Below are 18,090 nucleotides of genomic sequence, written 5' to 3' on the forward strand. Positions count from 1 at the left end.
ATCATGGAATACTTATCATCACAAGGTATTAATATATATTAGTTTATATTCCTGTTTGCCATGAACTTTGAGTATTTCTGTAGCTTGCTATTCAACCAAAAGGGCACCAGAAAGGACTGTGGTCTACATCTTCCTTCTACAGATTCCAAAAACTTCTCTTCCTGCTGATGCTAGAAAATATAAATTACCTATTAGAGATGTTGCCAAACTTGATAAGAGCGTTAAAAATAACACCTGATGTAACATTTTACTAATTTCTGTCACTGACAGGAAAAAGGCAAATACATTTATACAGCTACCTCCAATGACTTCAGGTCATAGAGAAGCCAATTTGAAGGTGCAATGAAGGCAGAGTATTTAGGTAGTTTCTCTCTTTTCCTTCAAAAATGTTCTCAGAATCAAAACCTTCCAAGTGACCATTAACTGTACAACATATCTGACCGACCCATTTAAACAACTACGTGAATTTACAACCAGCAGGGTGACTACTGGCACATCAACAAGGCTGTCCTTACCCATCCCCTTTCTCCCAAGTTCTCTGCGATTATGCCCCAAAGGAAATGTGGACTCACACATCAAGCTCTGATGAGAAATTATTTTCTAACTTCACTTCACCACCTGAGCACTTATCCTGGTGCCACGCTCCATCTCACCTCTCATTTACATCACCAAGATTCTAGTACATCCTTGGTGAAGACACTTCTCAAAGCTACAGCCTAACTGGAAAGGGATGTTCCCTACAAACATGGGACTTACTGACCCACTTGAGATGGGGCTCTGAGCAACCTGCTCTAGGTGAAAGGTGTCTCTGCCCATGGCAGCGGGGTGGAACTAGATGATCTTTAAGGTTCTTTCCCACCCAAAGCATTCTCTGATTCTATGATCTCCATTCTTCCGTCATCCCAAGGCTGGATTTGATAATTACACCAGATCTATCACATCTACTCAACCATAAGGCCACTTCAATTGTCTTTGCAGATAAGTAGTGAAAGAGCTCAAACACAGTACTAAAACATGCAGCCATCATCTATGGCATTATTATTAGTCCCACCCAAGCAGTTCTTCACTCATGCCTGATTACTGACTGTTAGGGAATCTGTTGTTTTCACCAATACCACTTAATGGATGCTTCTCACTGTGCAGCACACTGCTCTTGAGGAGAGGTTTAATTTTTTTTCCCAGAAAAGGCCTGGCCCTTTACCTTGCTCTATGCAGGAAATACATGCAATTTTCATGCATTAAACCATCTTCTATGCTTAAAACCTAGGAAATGTCATGTGGTTATATAAGCAGGAATGACCAGCAGTGACCAAACTGCTGCAAAATTTCTGTTTGTATCTTCTACTCATCACACACCAGATCCTTGACACAGGAATCCGAGCAGAGCAGGTGAACATTTATGCACATGGAGCCCCAATGCAGTCAATAGGCTTTGATCGACCACAAGGAAACACTCACATTTATCAGGCTGCAGAAACAAGACCTCGCTGGGGAAATGTACTGACACCGGTGGAACAAAAAGCAGGCTCAGTGCAACAGTGAGAGGTGAAAGGGCCACAAACAACAGGACACTGAAAAACAATCTCCTCCTGCCACTGCTTTGCTGCTTTATTAGTGCAGTGTTTTGGACACAAACTCACATATATGCATATATCCATCACCCAAACACTAGAAAGCAACAGTCATTTTTGATTCCAGTCTAAACCCAAGCAGGGTTGGTTTTGCTGTAATATCCAGTCTATGACATGCAGGCAGTAATTTACATGCTATAATCTCACCTGCAAAACTACCACTGGCTTCAGAAAAGGCATGTAGGCCTACAGACAGTGAAACACTTTTTTTATTCTTACCAGCTATTTCTTGGATTCATATTGAACTAAAAAGAAATATATTTTATTTTTATTTTCCATCTTCTAAACTACTTTAAATCTAGACCCTTAAAGTATAATGACCTAGTTCCTTCTGACATTTTCAAATAATATTTGATAAAGTAGTAGGTTTTACTGTACTTTTAATACCTGGATTTTTCCAAGCATGTATGAGGGTGGATAGTCCTATAACCTTCACACCGTCTCCAGTAATATTTAGAGTCTATTCACATGCTGAAAAAAACTGTCAGATTTTCTGATGGTTTCATACTAGACAACAATCCCTGCATGATTTAATATATGGGATATAGACAGTTACTGAAGCAACCAAAAATTGCATACAGTTTAAGTACTGAGCCCTGAATGGCCCTGCAAAACAGTCAAATAATCCACAGTCAAATTCACCACACTGTGAAACTGAGGAGTTTATTAACGTTGATATGCTGCATTTCCCAAGCCAAATTCCCACAGCAAACAAGCAAATAATAGCTTCAGAAATAAGTTTGCAGATATTCTACTAACATACGAACATTTCAGTGAAGAATCAATTTATTCTTGCAGCTGAAGCCACACTTTCCATGTGTAAGGAATGTTAGTAACCTTAAATATATATATATATTTATATGTGTGTCTGCTTAAGACACTAGCAAAGACTCTTAGCAAAATCTATTACAAACTTCACTGCCACCCCAGTGTTTACCTTCCTTGGATGTATGCAAAGGCTAAAAGCCAAACATATCTTCCTTTTTCTTTTTTTTTTTAAAGCAGACCTATTTAGCTTACTCAGTGTGGGGTGCACTAGCTCCTAAATTTAACAATCATTATAAACCAATTTTAATGTAAATGCCAATAAGAAAATACTCATGCACACAAAGTACACGGGCAATGACTGATACCAGCCTCTTGCTTGCCTTATGTCTGTTAGCAAGAAGCCCATTTTCTCTGAAATGTATTTAAATATGGTGTTTACTGGCTCTGTACTTCTACTAGTGTTTACTCCTCCTTACAGCCGACATATTTAAAAAAAAAAAAAACAAAACCAAAAAGCAAGTATAAATACGTTCAAGAAGTATGGCAAATTCCCTTCTCCACCCCCAGAGCGGTAAAGCCACAGCAGATGAGCTGTAACTATGGCCTTGGGAATACAAGTTCCCCAGGCTCTTTTACCACACAAATATCAATTCAAGTTACAAGAGCCCTGTCCTCTTGTACTTAATGAATATCGAGCCAACGAGCCCGCACGCCTTCGCAGGAATGTTTTCTTTCCATTTTCCTAACAAGGCTCTCCTCCCATACCGGTCCAGGATGGACCGCAGAAGGGTGTAAGTGGAAGGATCATCACACCAGTGTTTGGTGGAGGAATAAATCAAACATGGCTTCCCCCTCCATACATTTCCAGAGTTACATTCACTCCTGCTGCCGTACAATCTCAGTCCTACCCGGCGGGAAGGGGCAGGAGCAGCCTCCACCTCCCCACACCCTCACCGCCACGGGGGGGGACATTTGCAGCCTCGTTACCCCTTAATGGGGCTGCTTAAAGCCTGGGGAGGCTTTTTTCCCCCCTTCCCATCGGCCGTGTCCCCCCGCTCCGGTTTTCTTTCAGATTTGCACTGATTGATCCCCCGTTCCCCGGGGAGGGAGGTGGGACGGGTGGGCACCTCTCCTTTACCCCTTTATGCTGCCCCCGACCTCCCGCAGCGCCGAGGAGGAGGCGGCCGGGGGGAAAGGATGAAGCTGCAACAGCCGGGACTCCGGCTCGGCATCGCTCCTTTCCGCTCCTCCGCCACCCAAGAGTCAGGCCCAGCCAGCGGCACAAATCCTGCGGCAGCCTCGGGGGGGGACGAGGGGCAGGCGGGGGGACCCGCGGCCCCGCAGCGGGGGCCAGGTAGCGGGGGGAGGAGGGGGAGCGAACAAAAAAGCCCTCCTCCGGGGAAGGGGGAAAGGGGAGCCGCGGGCTGCCCGGGCAGATGGAGACGGTAAGTTTGAGGGGAGCGGAGCCTCGGGAGGGGGAGTCCCCGGGAGAAGCGCCGGGGCGGGAGCGGGGGGCGCGGATGCCCCGCCACGGAACCCCCCGTCTCCCACGCCGCCTCCGCTGCATTTCTGCCGGGCAGGGCTCGCGGTCCCGGCCCGGGAGAGCGGCTCCCGGTGCCCACGGCGAGGCGCGCGGCCGGGCGGCAGCATCCCCGCGGGCGGGCGAGCCTCGCCGCCGCCGCTCCCGCCTCCCGCCCGGGGCCTGCGGGAACGTGCCCCGGGTGCCTCCTCCCTTCCCGCGGGGGAGAGCGAGCCGCGCTGCCGGCCTACCGACCTGTGCCCTAGCGCATCCTTCTCCCCGGGAAGCCGGGCGAGGCGGCGGCGGTATCTCGGTGCCGGGGAGCGGCGGGAGCCGAGGCGACACAGCGGCGGCGGCGGCGGCTCCGGCGGGTCCTGCGCGGCGGCCCCGCCCCCTCCTCCGGCCAGAACCAGCGCGAAAAATCGGCGGCGCTGATTGGCCGCCGCCGCCGCGCGGCCCCCGGAGCGGCCGTTTCAAATCCCCCCGCGCGGAGCCGCCCGCACGCGCGGCCGCCGGGAGCGGCGGGGCCGGGAGCGGGGCCGGGAGCGGGGCCGGGAGCGGGGCCGGGAGCGGGGCCGCCCGGCTGAGAGCGGGAGGCCGGGCCGGCTGCCCGGGGAGGGAAGGCCACGGGGCGAGGTGGGGCCAGGCCCGCTCGGGGGAGCCCGGCTCGCCGCCCCCAGGTGGGTGAGAGCGCGCCCAGAGCCCGCCCACCCCGGTGGGAAACGCTTTTTTAAAACATCTTTTTGTTGTTGTTATTATTGATCTTCCCTGCGGTACGGGGATGTGGCAGTGAGCCGTCCCCAGGTGCGCAAGAGCGGGTTAAACCCACCAACCCCCCCTCCTGAAAGGGAATATACAGAGGTGGGCGATAAACGTTTAGTTTTAAATATCTTTACATTATTATTTCTCTCCTCCCGGCCGGCTGAAAAGTGCTCTCCTCGCTGCTGGCCTCAGCCACCGTACACGTGCGCTTTCTGCAAATCCTGATTTAAGCCAAATGTTTTGACTTTCCGTACAACTGCACACAATTTGGAGGCTGTCGAATGGTTGTAAGAGCCGAAGTGTGCCTGGCTGCGAATTATCCGGGCTGTCTCTTCTGGAAGTACGGCCTGGGTCACTTTTTTTTTTTAAGCTTGCATCAAAATAAGTACATGTGCTTGTAATTTGCCAATTGAAAACACAGCTTTTTTTTTTCTTCTTCTTATTATTTTTTTTTAGGTTAAATCGTTAAATAGCCGTCATGTTACAATAGGAACAAATATTCTCATGAACCGTTGCACCGGATAATGTACAGCAGGTAATGGGCAGGTTTTTCAAGCTTTCAATGGTTTAATAAAGGATTTATGGAGCTGTGTTTGTGCACAAGGCAGAGAATGGAGTTCCTCGGTGCTATGGATACTGTATTAACCTGGTAGCTAACGACCTATCGCAACTCCTGCCAAAGGTAAACAGATGATAATTGAGGGAGGGAAACACACCAGCATCATACTTCGTGGATAATGGTGAAATTAGGCCATCTGTTGCAGAAAGGCTCAGACTGTTTATTTTTTTTTTTTTTTACGTGATCCTTAATTTACTTTCATATGTTGAAGTTTGTTGATGTTTTTAGGTGAGTGTTTAATGGTGGCTGCATAGCAGTTAGCAGTTGAACAATGCAAATTTAGTGCTAAGTACTTAGTAATGAAAATCTTAATCGTTAGCTGATTAAAACTTTAAGCTGAATGTGGCTGGAGGAGATCAGTCTGCAGTGATAAAGGTACCTCAGCTTGTTTTACAGCCTTTCTGTGAGAAAGAAAATACGCTATCTTTAAGGTGTTAGACAAACAAGATTTAGTTTCTGAATGTCAGTGTTTACAGCACTAAAGAGAAAGATAAAGTGCCATTACATTTTAAAGTAGCTAATTTGGATTAAGAGTCGTGACAGTTTTATCCAGCTTCCTTTCTAAAGTTCAGTTAAATGCAGTCACAGAAAAACTTAAGATCCTTTCTAATGAAAAATAGAGAGACTGGTATCAATACAAATAAATAAGACTATTTGAATCCTGTTGTTTACATAAGGGAATGTAGAGGCTTGCTTTTCTTCATAGTTAAACAATAAATCTAACATGCTGAAAGTACAAAGCATGCCATGTGTTCAGGGGTGTTTTCTGCTCCTCCCCAAAAACCCCCAACTTCAATAAAAAACATTATTATCAATAATTTGCGTGATACAAATGCTTTATCTGCGTTCTCTTAGAAATAAATTTTTGTGCAGGCCTGATGATATGAATTTATCTTTATGTATGACTTAGCAAAGAAACAAATTTTCATTTTGTACCTATCACTCATGCATAATATCCTACAGATAACACAGTTCCTGTGTTTGCCTTCTGTGTCAGTTCTTTAAGGTGTAAGTGGAAGGATTTTGTTATCATGGTCAAGGTGACAAGTCTTCCTTAGTCCTTACAATTCCTGTAGATCTCTGGCCTTGTGTGTGAGATCAAGATTTGCAGTCATGTAATTACCTCCTGATAAACCCACCACGCAGATTTCCAGAAAAACTCATGCTGGGAGCTAACACCTTTAACTGGAATACCATCAGTTTATATTGTAGGTAGACACTGGTGCAAACTTGCACAATGTCTTGACCCTTTAAATAAAAATTTGCTTGCAGGTTTTTTAATTTTGAAAACAACTGGCCATTTCCTTGAGCTCTATTGTGGTAATAAAGATACCTCATTTTTCCACTGTGGTACACAAAGAGCTGGTCCTTTGCAAGGGGGTATAGATATATAACACTTCTGAAAACTGAGTTCAAAAAAGCTTTAACTTCTCAAGGTGTAAATGCATATGCAGTGCAGAATAAGGTTGTGCTGACAAATCACAGGCACGCTGCATTACACTTGAGAAATAGCTTTGAAGGAGTTGAAGGAAATGTCCTCTAATCAGTTTCTAGTAGTCACAATTTTCCAGGCTGAACCTTTTGGAGATTTTGTTCTTTCATTATATTTCCTTGTGATTTTAAATTAGCCAATATCTTGTAGCAGTTTTGGTTTCAATGGCCTATTCAAGAAATACCAAAGATGCACAACTAGAGCAAATAAAAGTATTCATATATTAGTGACTCCTGTTTCATTTGGTCTAAAATTTTTATTGCTTTTATTGCTTACTTTCAACTTTTATTATATATTGTGTTAAACAGTATCACAATTCATATCACAATTAATATCCTCTTTCAACTCAAAGACATTTAAATAAATGTAGTGGTAGCATGCTGTCCTAGGAATATTTAAGTATTTTGAAGATTATCAATTAGTTACTAGGCCGAAAGATCATTTGCAATTCAAGTACTTTTTCCAGATCACTTATTCAGCAGTAACTGAACTGAGTGCCCCTGGCTTTAGGCATGTGCTGGAATTCTGAAGGTGAAGGAAGTTTTGTTTTGTTGCTGCAGCAGGGACAGTGAGTGCCAGACAAGCCAAGGCCTTGCTGCAGTTGCACTGTGTGACACAGAGGTCAGAACTGGCAGCGAGTGGCGTTACTCAGTGCAGCAGTGCAGAGCTCCCTTCTTGGAGAGCTGGGTCAGTGCTGTTGACAGGGGATGGGGCACATTTTGGGGTACTTGTTGCCCTTAGAAGCGATGGGGACCAGCAGTCCCTGTGCTGAAGCTTTGCCATTGCCCTGGCAAAGGCAAATAGCAAAGACAGTGCAGCTCATGAGCACCTTTAATCTCACAGATCTCCGTGGCAGGAGCCATCTATGTTTCTCTCCTATATGGATGCTATGGACTGCTTTCGAAATTCCTTTCTTATACCTATTTTTATTTTTGTTTTAGGATGTTATATAGCAATCTGTCTAATATGTATTTTCCTGCATGCAGATTATCTTGATGGCAATGTTAACTCAAAGTAGGGTAAAAGCGAAGTTACATGAGTGTCATCCATGTGTTAATCAGATATTCCCAAATTAGCAGAGCAGCACAGCATGTTTGCAGTGTTTATTGTACTAAGATGTTGAATGAGTACTGTAATAGGCCATATAGAACCTACAGATGTAGTTTTTTTCTTGTTTCACAGACTTTTCAACGTATTAGGGGTGAACACTGAAGACATTAACAGTTCAAACCATGAATACACTGGTAAAGTTAATGCTGCCCATTGTTCTGTTTTGATGTAGCACTGATGCAGCGACACCTGCTCAGTGTTATCCCAACTATCACCATGACACTTTCATGCTGGCAACTGGCAGCCCATCACCTTTGGCCAGCAGTCCATGTTTTTCTTTGGATTAACAGAGAGTTAATTGTTGTTTTCAACCTGTCTGAATCTAGCTATGTTAAATATAGCTAGACATGGACACTGATCTTCAGCATGTCAGTCTGTATCATCACAACTGTGAAGAAAAATCTTTATCAGCATGTATGTGTTTATGTCTTTGACCATGCAGCACATTGCATGCTGTTTAATATGGACAAGCTGCTGATCTAGAATTAAGAAACAATGAAATGTGAAATTTAAAATCAGTGTTTCATAGTATTTTATATCAATTGTAGCACATTCATTGTGTAATGATAGTAGTAAACGTATTCTAGAGAACTTGGACATATATTTGCTAATTAATTTGAATGAAAATTCATTGAAAATGGTTACTTGAAAAATTTGATACGTATTAGAATCACTTTCAAATTATCTTGAAAATGAGAAGGTACAAGCTTTTCAGACTTTGTGTAACCCCATATAAAAATGGAGTAATGGTATTTTTTAATAGCAAATTGATTCCTTGGGAAAAAGAAAATAATCTACTTTGAGAATTTGAAACAGAATTACACTCTGTCCAAATGAGGGACATCTTAAGTGCAGCTACAGTTTATGGCTTAAACACTGATCAGAGTAAAATATGATTACCTGATGAAAAAACACAGTTAAATGTAAATCTTCATACTACAAGTTACATCAGCCTGTTTACCAGGTATGTTTTCAGATAGGAAAAGAATGGAGTAAATGTCACTTTTGTTGCAAATACTTATTTGTGTTGAGCAGAAGAAGGGAAGTGTAATTGAGGGAGCAAAAGAAAGAGGAAAGTTGAACACATGAGGGAGTGAGATACATCTTCAGGGCAAGACAGAGGCCACGAGAAAGGAAAATTGAGGAGCATGTCCCTGCTGTTTTCCAGTGTTGGGATGATAAAAACCAGCTGTATACCAGTTCTCAGCAGCTAACGTGCTTCAGCTTAGTATAAGTAACTTCAGTGAATCAATAAATTTATCTATAGAAGTTATATGTCTCTAATTATCTTCCCCATCAGCATGACTTAATTTAAACATTGCTGACATTCAGAATAAAATAAATCTAATCTATGTAGAAACACACAGCTTGAGGATTCAAAACATATTAACTCTGCTATCTATTGATAGCATAGTATTACTGTTTTTAAATATAAACTTAATCTCACTTAGAAGTATAAATTTCAAAATACATTTATAATCAGAATTAATGTTTAACACAACAGAGCAAAAATATAGTTGTTTGCAATATGTTTGGCATGTGTTTTTAGATCTTACAGAGTTAAGCTTTAGTCTTAACAATCTAAGTCTTAGCTTTCGAGGACCTGTAACGTAGATTTGAATGTTAAATTCTTCTGCATTTCAAATTTCTGATTTCTCTTTACTCTTCATGTAATTATTGGTCAATAATCACAATGTGGTAAGTTATATAGCAATGGAAACCTTGAAGAGTAGGGTTTTTTTTCATTTTGGCAGAGAAGGATGTATTGATATTTCCACTCTCTCCTGGGGCCAAAAAATAAAGTTTGTTAAAGGTTGAATAGGCCAGATAGATAATGCTACTACTGTTTTCAGCAGATGCTAATGCCGTGTTTTATTTTTCATATGTATTAATCTTTGCTGCCTCACTACAGAGTGGTGAGGGTAACTATGTCAGTCCTAAAGGGTAATTTCATTCTTTTTTAAGGCATGTCATTATTCTGTTAACAGTAATTGCTCTTTTTTGAATGATTAATTTGATCACATGAACTGTTTCTAATTACATTGGTGACTGGCAATTTCCTGTACTGAGAAACTGTAGTTGTGATCATATCCTATTTACTCTGTGTATATGCCTTGAGGAAAATGCTCACTGGCAGGCATTTTCAGAAATTGCCACTAATTTCAAGAACTGTTTGGAGACTTTATATAAGATGCTTAGCACTTGTTTTACATTGGTGTTGAGCATGTGCAAAAGTATGTGACAAACGAGGGCTGAAACAACTGGATGTGAGGGCAGGATGAGCAGGTTTGCAGATGCAGGGCTATCTGCTCACCTGTGCTGTCACTGCTGTGAAAACTGAAAGGAGTGGGATGTGGTTTTGCACATTTTACAATGTTCTTACACTCAAGCTGGATGTGCTCATGCTGTAAGCTCTGTTTGTGCTTCAGTTACTGTTAATGAGCCAGAGCGTGCAGTGCCAGGCAGTGCAGCACTGAGGCTCCGGCTCAGGGAGCCCCTGGCAGGGAGCAGGGGCTGCTGGGCTGGGCTGGGCTGCCTGCAGGAGTCACACTGTGTGCAGTGACACAGCTCAGCCCTGTCTGCAGGAGTCAGTCACACTGTGTGCAGTGACACAGCTCAGCCCTGTCTGCAGGAGTCACACTGTGTGCAGTGACACAGCTCAGCCCTGTCTGCAGGAGTCAGTCACACTGTGTGCAGTGACACAGCTCAGCCCTGTCTGCAGGAGTCACACTGTGTGCAGTGACACAGCTCAGCCCTCTCTGCAGGAGTCAGTCACACTGTGTGCAGTGACACAGCTCAGCCCTGTCTGCAGGAGTCAGTCACACTGTGTGCAGTGACACTGCTCAGCCCTCTCTGCAGGAGTCACACTGTGTGCAGTGACACAGCTCAGCCCTGTCTGCAGGAGTCAGTCACACTGTGTGCAGTGACACTGCTCAGCCCTGTCTGCAGGAGTCAGTCACACTGTGTGCAGTGACACAGCTCAGCCCTGTCTGCAGGAGTCAGTCACACTGTGTGCAGTGACACAGCTCAGCCCTGTCTGCAGGAGTCAGTCACACTGTGTGCAGTGACACAGCTCAGCCCTGCCTGCAGGAGTCAGTCACACTGTGTGCAGTGACACAGCTCAGCCCTGCCTGCAGGAGTCAGTCACACTGTGTGCAGTGACACAGCTCAGCCCTGTCTGCAGGAGTCAGTCACACTGTGTGCAGTGACACAGCTCAGCCCTGTCTGCAGGAGTCAGTCACACTGTGTGCAGTGACACAGCTCAGCCCTGTCTGCAGGAGTCAGTCACACTGTGTGCAGTGACACAGCTCAGCCCTGTCTGCAGGAGTCAGTCACACTGTGTGCAGTGACACAGCTCAGCCCTGCCTGCAGGAGTCAGTCACACTGTGTGCAGTGACACAGCTCAGCCCTGTCTGCAGGAGTCAGTCACACTGTGTGCAGTGACTGCAGCTCTGCCCTGCCTGCAGGAGTCAGTCACACTGTGTGCAGTGACACAGCTCAGCCCTGTCTGCAGGAGTCAGTCACACTGTGTGCAGTGACTGCAGCTCTGCCCTGCCTGCAGGAGTCAGTCACACTGTGTGCAGTGACACAGCTCAGCCCTGTCTGCAGGAGTCAGTCACACTGTGTGCAGTGACACAGCTCAGCCCTGCCTGCAGGAGTCAGTCACACTGTGTGCAGTGACACAGCTCAGCCCTGTCTGCAGGAGTCAGTCACACTGTGTGCAGTGACTGCAGCTCTGCCCTGCCTGCAGGAGTCAGTCACACTGTGTGCAGTGACACAGCTCAGCCCTGTCTGCAGGAGTCAGTCACACTGTGTGCAGTGACACAGCTCTGCCCTGTCTGCAGGAGTCAGTCACACTGTGTGCAGTGACACAGCTCAGCCCTGTCTGCAGGAGTCACACTGTGTGCAGTGACACAGCTCAGCCCTGTCTGCAGGAGTCAGTCACACTGTGTGCAGTGACACAGCTCTGCCCTGTCTGCAGGAGTCAGTCACACTGTGTGCAGTGACACAGCTCAGCCCTCTCTGCAGGAGTCAGTCACACTGTGTGCAGTGACTGCAGCTCAGCTCTGCACCCAACACTGGCCCCAGTGCCAAATCTGCATCCAGTTTACAAATAGCAGAAAAACATCAGGTTGTCTCAGCTGCATTTACAGCAGCTGAATTAAACTGTGATTCAAGTGAAGAATGTACCCAGCAGAGAAGAAAGGTGCTGGGCGTGGCCAGGGTGTAGGTTCAGCCTGCATGAAGATTCACCCACTCTCTGTTGTCTCACGCTGAAGCTGGGCATGGTTGTAGTACCACTGTGCTAAGAATAGCATCATTCCCATGGACACAAACCACTGGGACTTGAACACTCCCCTTTTGCAATTGCTACAGCAACTGGGCATGTAGTGCTTGCTGAAGGGCTGGTGTTACATGCATCTTTTGGTCTGAGCTGGTTCTTCAGTGCTGTTTGCACTGGTTCCACAGGATGTGATAGGCACTTAAATGGCATTCAGAATCAAAGTATCTGTGATTCAAAGCCCCAACTTCTGTCTCACCCCAAAAGGACCCCTAGAAGAGATATTTTTGCCTCTTAGTAAAAGTACACCGCTGATAACGTTGCCAAGAGCTGCAGTACCAGGATCCTGAAACTGAGCATTCTCTCTGGTAATCTGACATTCAAAGGAACACATTCAAGGCCTTCAAAGTGCAACCAAGTGCTGTGCCACAACACACCATCTTAAATGTACATTCTACATGTGTTCCTTACTTCACCTATGCTTGTAAAACTGCTGCATTTGACTTGTATTGGAATGACTCTGGCAAATAGCTGTACTTATCAATTAGTAGTCTGCAGCCCCAGTAATTTATGCTCTAACACAGCTGCAATGCCCAGTGCCTGTGAGGACTCTGGTCCAGTGCACTGCAGACCTGCAGGAACAAAGAGCTGCAAGCCTTTTTTATGTGCTCCCTGATGTGCCTGTAACCTGTCCTGAAGGATTTTTACAGGCAGGCAGCCTGTAGGCCTGATATGGATATGTCCCTCACAGTAAATTGAAGAACTTCATCAGATGTTCACTGGCTCAGAGTGGGACCTGTGATCCCTGCCCACTACACACAGGCTGTCTCTCCAGCTGCATATTGCCCTTCCTGATTGCCTTTGCCACCTCTAAGGCTGGGCCAAATATCTGTTTGTGAATCTGCTCAGGCACTCCTGCAGTTCTCAGCCAGGTGTGCAAAGGTAAACTGTCACAGACATATTTTATGAAAAATCCTTTTGCCAGAATCTTTTCTCCTGAGAAGCTGGGAAGCTTCAGCTTCTCCGTGTTTTGCTGCTTTGGAATGTGATTTGGAGAATTGTTTACCCAGCATGTGAAATTGTTTTTACTTGATGACCAATGACAGCCACCTGTGTCAAGGCTGTGAGCAGTCACAAGATTTTATTATCATTCCTTTCTATTCTTTTCTAGCTTTCTGATGGATCTTTTTTCTCTATTCTTTTTACCACAGTAAACCAGCTCCCTTCATGAGTGGATCATGAGTCCTGCTTTGAGCCAGAGCTTCTGTTGCTCAGCTACAATCCATTGTCTGCCTTCATCTGCCTGGTACCATCCTAATACATGATGAGGCATGTGCTCAGAATTTGCCACTTTGCTGACTGTATGAACAGAAACAGAAATCTGAAGGATGCTTTGGAGATGCTTTTTACAATGTAATATAAACACAGTGAGTGGGCCTCTTCAGAAGTCTGTGGATGTGCCCACACTTGGACAGTTGCTGGGCCTAGCTGATTCAGGGAAGAACATAAAGAAGTCATTGATTCAATGGGAAACATTTACCCAAGAGTTGTGTTCAAACAGCTTAGGTCTCAGAATGGAATTCCACATTGATAATTTTCAATATTAATTTAAAAACTTACTTTGGCATCTGAGAATTACTTTCTAGGTTGGTTTAAATAACCAGTTATCATATTTGTTAATTTTCTTTCTATGGCATTGTAGGCAAATTAATTGTATGTTAAGTCTGGAATAATTTTGAAGATTTAATTTATGACCCAACTATACTTGCCCTTTAAAAAGTCCAAAGGGCAGAGACTTACAAGCCTTACATGTTCATATGGAACCAGCAGAGAAGGCCTCAGCATGTGGGTGTCCTGTAAGCAATACTGAAATATAAATGTTAAATTATAATATCTTCTGAAGGTAAGAGCTGTGGTTTTTGCAAACCTTTTGCACACTTATGTGTGAATGCCAGGCAGACAAGCACTCTGGAGTTTGAAAGATGACCCCTTTTGAACTATAAGCATCCCATCTCAGTATGATTCCTGGGGAGAAAATCTTGTTGCAAGGCTCTGGATTTATGCAGGCCCTGTGGAGTTCACTGGTGGGTTTATTTGGCAGGTGGGCCTTATTAACCTGCCAGCAAGGGACTGCTTGACCTGCTCAGGTCTGTGGAGCTTGTAAATAAAGATTCTGTCAGGGAAGAGAGATTCTCTTGTGCTTCAGACTATTTATATCTCTGCTAACTGTGGCTGTTAAAGCTTATAAAGAAACAGAAGGTCTGGGATGTGAGACAGAAAACCCTGAGGGAGTTTTACGTGTTGTGTTTGGATTGCTGTGTTAATATCCTAAAATAAACACAGCATGCCAGAAAATGGGGAATATTTTTATTGTAATTATTATTAACTCAAAGACATAAATTATTAGTTATTGAATGGAGCATGGCTGAGCTTGGCTGTAGGGGACAATAAAATAACCTCTTAATTTAACACTAGCAGCTATTGGCAATCAATGGGAACCAGACATTTAATCAGCTTCATTTCCCTCTTTTTTGCTATCTATTTTTTTCTCTTTTTTTTTGCAGTTTTCAAGTTAAATAATTACTAGTATTTACATTTTTTACAGCTCAGGTTAGTAATTAATACAATAAAGTTTACAATAAATTGTAATCATAATAAAACTATGATAGACTATCCATTAATTGAATAATTTTAATTGGACAGAAATATTATATTGAAAGGTGTATTGTATTACAGATTGAAAAAAAAACCCTTTAATAAGTCTTCTTGTCTGTCTAGTGCAGGTCTGATTACAGGGTCCTCTCTAACTCTGCAATATGTAATTTTTAATAGGTGTATCTTATTCAGTGAAAGGACTATGCTATTTTATTTCTATTCCTTATAATGTAAGAAAATATTTTTCTTTTACTCAGAAGCTACCAGTTTGGACTAGCTGAACAATCTTTTTGGGAAAGGTTTCCTTCTGTTTCAGCAGACCTACTCAGACACCCAAGTGCTACTGCAGATCAAATGACAGCGAGTTCAGCGTCCGCCAGAGCTGAGCTTTTGAGTCTGTATTCCTTGTTCATTCATTCAAAAGGCAATTTTGGAATATTTCTGTCCTGAATGGACTCAACAAATGTTTTTTGACCTCAGTCAGGTTGGACTGATCTGGTACTTAGGCATTTTGTTTTAAAATATTCTATATTAACAGCCACCAGTTTATAGAGAATCTGTTGAATTTACAATTGCAATCATAGTGTCTGCAAAAGTATTTCACTCTAGAGCTGCTGCAGTGGCCCAGGAGAGCTTGCTGGTGAGGAAGGACAAGTAGGGTATTACTGCTGCTGCACACTCAGTGGAGAATGGCTTCCAAATTTTTCCAGTCACCAAAACTTTACAAGTGGAAGCTGCTTGGGAGAAACATGAAGACAGGCCCTTTGTTCTTTTCTTCCACCTCCTTTCCAGTGGGCATCTACTTGGTGAGCTGGATGCCCTGGCTCCCAGCCCTGCTGTGCACCTGTTCCAGGGGGATTAGGCACTGGTGACAGCCCATACCCAGAATTTCCTCCACAGATGGCATTACCCTTCAACAAGTGAGTCACAACCATTTGACTTGGAGCTTTTTATAGTTGTTGTTGAGGGTAATGATAATCATCCTAATAAAGTAGTTCTTAACCTCTCATACTGAATAGTTTGCCATTGGTTGAAGAAGATACCAAGCTGCCCTTCACTCCCATCCCTATCAGCTTTACCAGCACTGGCAAAACACTGTTAAGCTTTTACAATCATCTGTCATTACAGTGGGAAGTGAGTGTTGTCTGGTGGATGAGATACCAGGCTGAGGGCAGAATTGACTCCGCTAATTAATTCACCAGTGGGAAATCTAAGACTGTATTACTTCCTCTGCTATTTTGATTTTCCTAATGATAAATACATTCATTTGAGAATTCAATAAACAGCTCATGCTGAAAATCAAGTATGCCAGGATTGGTTTGCAGAACTGGGCTTTATGTTAAGTTTTCTAGTCCAAAGAATCAAATATTATCTGTATTGTATTCCTACATGTTAACGTGCTAATTGATTACAGAAATAATATTAATTTTTTTTTCTCTTTTGTCTGCCACTTACAAGGATTTATGTCATTCTAGTAGAACAGAGTTTTTGATATAAATACTTTATTGTCTTACTTTGAAAATTGTCCATATATAGTTTAGGGAATAAAGGTCCTAAATATTATTCCACCCAAGCCTCTCTTTTTTCTTTTTATTATTTTCTCTTCTCTTTTTTTATCTCCTCATTTTCCCTTCTTTTTTTTCCTCCTTTTTTTTCCTCCCTTTCTGCAAGCACATAAAAAGAATCAGGCACTTCCTGATATCCCTAAGCACAAATTTAGTTCCTGGTATAGCAACTCTAACGTATTCAGGAAGGAAGGAATAATCTTTCTGAGGCTGTAGTGCTTTTACAGTGGCTGCAGTAGCTGTCGCTCAGATTGTAGCTCCATACTGGAGGAATTGTGTAATGTTTGATCTTTGGCAGTAATAAGGAACAGGCCCATTCATAGGTGAGAATAATATGCATTGTGCAGTACAGTGAAGCAGACAATGTTCCTGCACAGAGGAGACTACCATCTGGTAGAATAAAACCATGCATACTAGCCACAAAATTCACTGAATAATAATTTTTTTTTCTAAAATAAATCCCTCCTTTCCTGTCTAGGACAAAGTAAGACTGATTAGGTACCACTTGTAAAAGGTGAATTTTATGAAAGAAGAGGATGTAAGTGCTCTAGAGGAGAAGGATTTGCAGGAGAAGCATGATAAGATAAAGATTTGTGTAAAATAGGACTGGGAAATGGCTAAGTGGGAACTGTGAGCTGAGTGTGTGGGAGGAAAGGAGGCAAGCATTCATTTCACCAAACATTAAGAACAGAAAAAAGGCACGGGTGGAGGGCAGATTTCTTTTTGTTAGTCTACTTTTAATTGACCTGTTGATTTTAGATCCTGCAGGGCATTAAGATTGTGTTCAGTGGGCTTTTAATGTACATTTATCAACCAGCTTGTTGTGAATTGTTTCTATCTGCTCTTTTTTCTAACTACTCTACCTCACTAAAAAAATCCAAGTGACAACCAGCCTGATTCATCTTTCAATTTAAGAAGATTCTACTTGATTTAGATCCAGCTGCTTTGCTTTAAAGATACCAGCTGTTCATTTTAAGCAGCACACTGAAGGGCTGCTCCAGCTTTCACCTGTGAGCAGTCAGGTCCAACATGCCCTCACACCCTTACAAGCCTTCTCCTTGCTCCCATGGCAGCAGATGTGAGGACAGAACAGCACGGAGTGGGTTACACTGTCGGTGTGGGAGGGAAACAGCTGCCTGGTAAAGCAGCTTTTTGTGGAGTATATCAAGTTCTGGCCCTGTTTTGCCATAAATTAGCTGGTTTAATAAACATTCCCTGCAGCCTTTAGTAAACAGACTGTTTCATGCTTGAACTTAGTAACATGCTCTTATCTTTGCTATAAAATGTATATAATCAGGAGAGATTTCCGAGTGACAGAGTGGATTTGTGAAAACATCCGCATAATGTTTTTCCACTTGCTTTCAGCTCCGTTCATGGATTTGCTGGCAGAGACAATGTTTGGAGTAAAGTCACATGATCAATCTGCATTTTCTTGCAGTCTTCCTGGGCTTTTCAACCATTCTTTTCCATGCCAGGTATTCTGTTATCTATAGATCCAGGCTCCTTCTTTTAAGGGTAATAAATCAAAATTATACAGTGTTTAGGATTTCAGTCAGAGAGATTATGTCAGAATTAGAACATTCCTGAGTGAAGGTCATATAAATCAATCCTTCAGTTATTCCATTTTCAGTTTCATTGTAATGAACAGTCCCTTGCTTGCAGTGAGAAGGCTTATGGTGCTGGAATA

The 18,090-nt window shown here is 43.4% G+C and overlaps 1 protein-coding gene and 1 long non-coding RNA gene across 5 annotated transcripts in view; one reads left to right on the top strand and one right to left on the bottom strand.

The window, feature by feature from the left end:
• Positions 1–18,090, bottom strand: part of NSD2 (nuclear receptor binding SET domain protein 2) — a 100,720-nt gene that overhangs the window by 70,050 nt on the left and 12,580 nt on the right. For 2 of the 4 annotated variants that reach the window (XM_064418908.1, XM_064418904.1), the window contains exon 1: positions 4,174–4,331. The exons of 1 other annotated variant lie outside the window; for it this stretch is intronic. The gene's annotated coding sequence lies outside the window, so the exon portion shown is untranslated. Of the gene's footprint in view, positions 1–4,173; positions 4,332–18,090 lie in introns of those variants that run through there. One more of the 4 variants, XM_064418907.1, reaches the window with a different exon arrangement.
• LOC135299611 (uncharacterized) lies at positions 4,611–16,406 on the top strand. The gene is made up of 3 exons (XR_010361573.1): positions 4,611–5,020; positions 5,137–5,215; positions 13,395–16,406. It is a non-coding gene; the product is annotated as an uncharacterized LOC135299611 (long non-coding RNA).

The sequence above is a fragment of the Passer domesticus genome, chromosome 4 (genome assembly GCF_036417665.1).
Source record: "Passer domesticus isolate bPasDom1 chromosome 4, bPasDom1.hap1, whole genome shotgun sequence".
Classification (NCBI taxonomy): Eukaryota; Metazoa; Chordata; class Aves; order Passeriformes; family Passeridae; genus Passer; species Passer domesticus.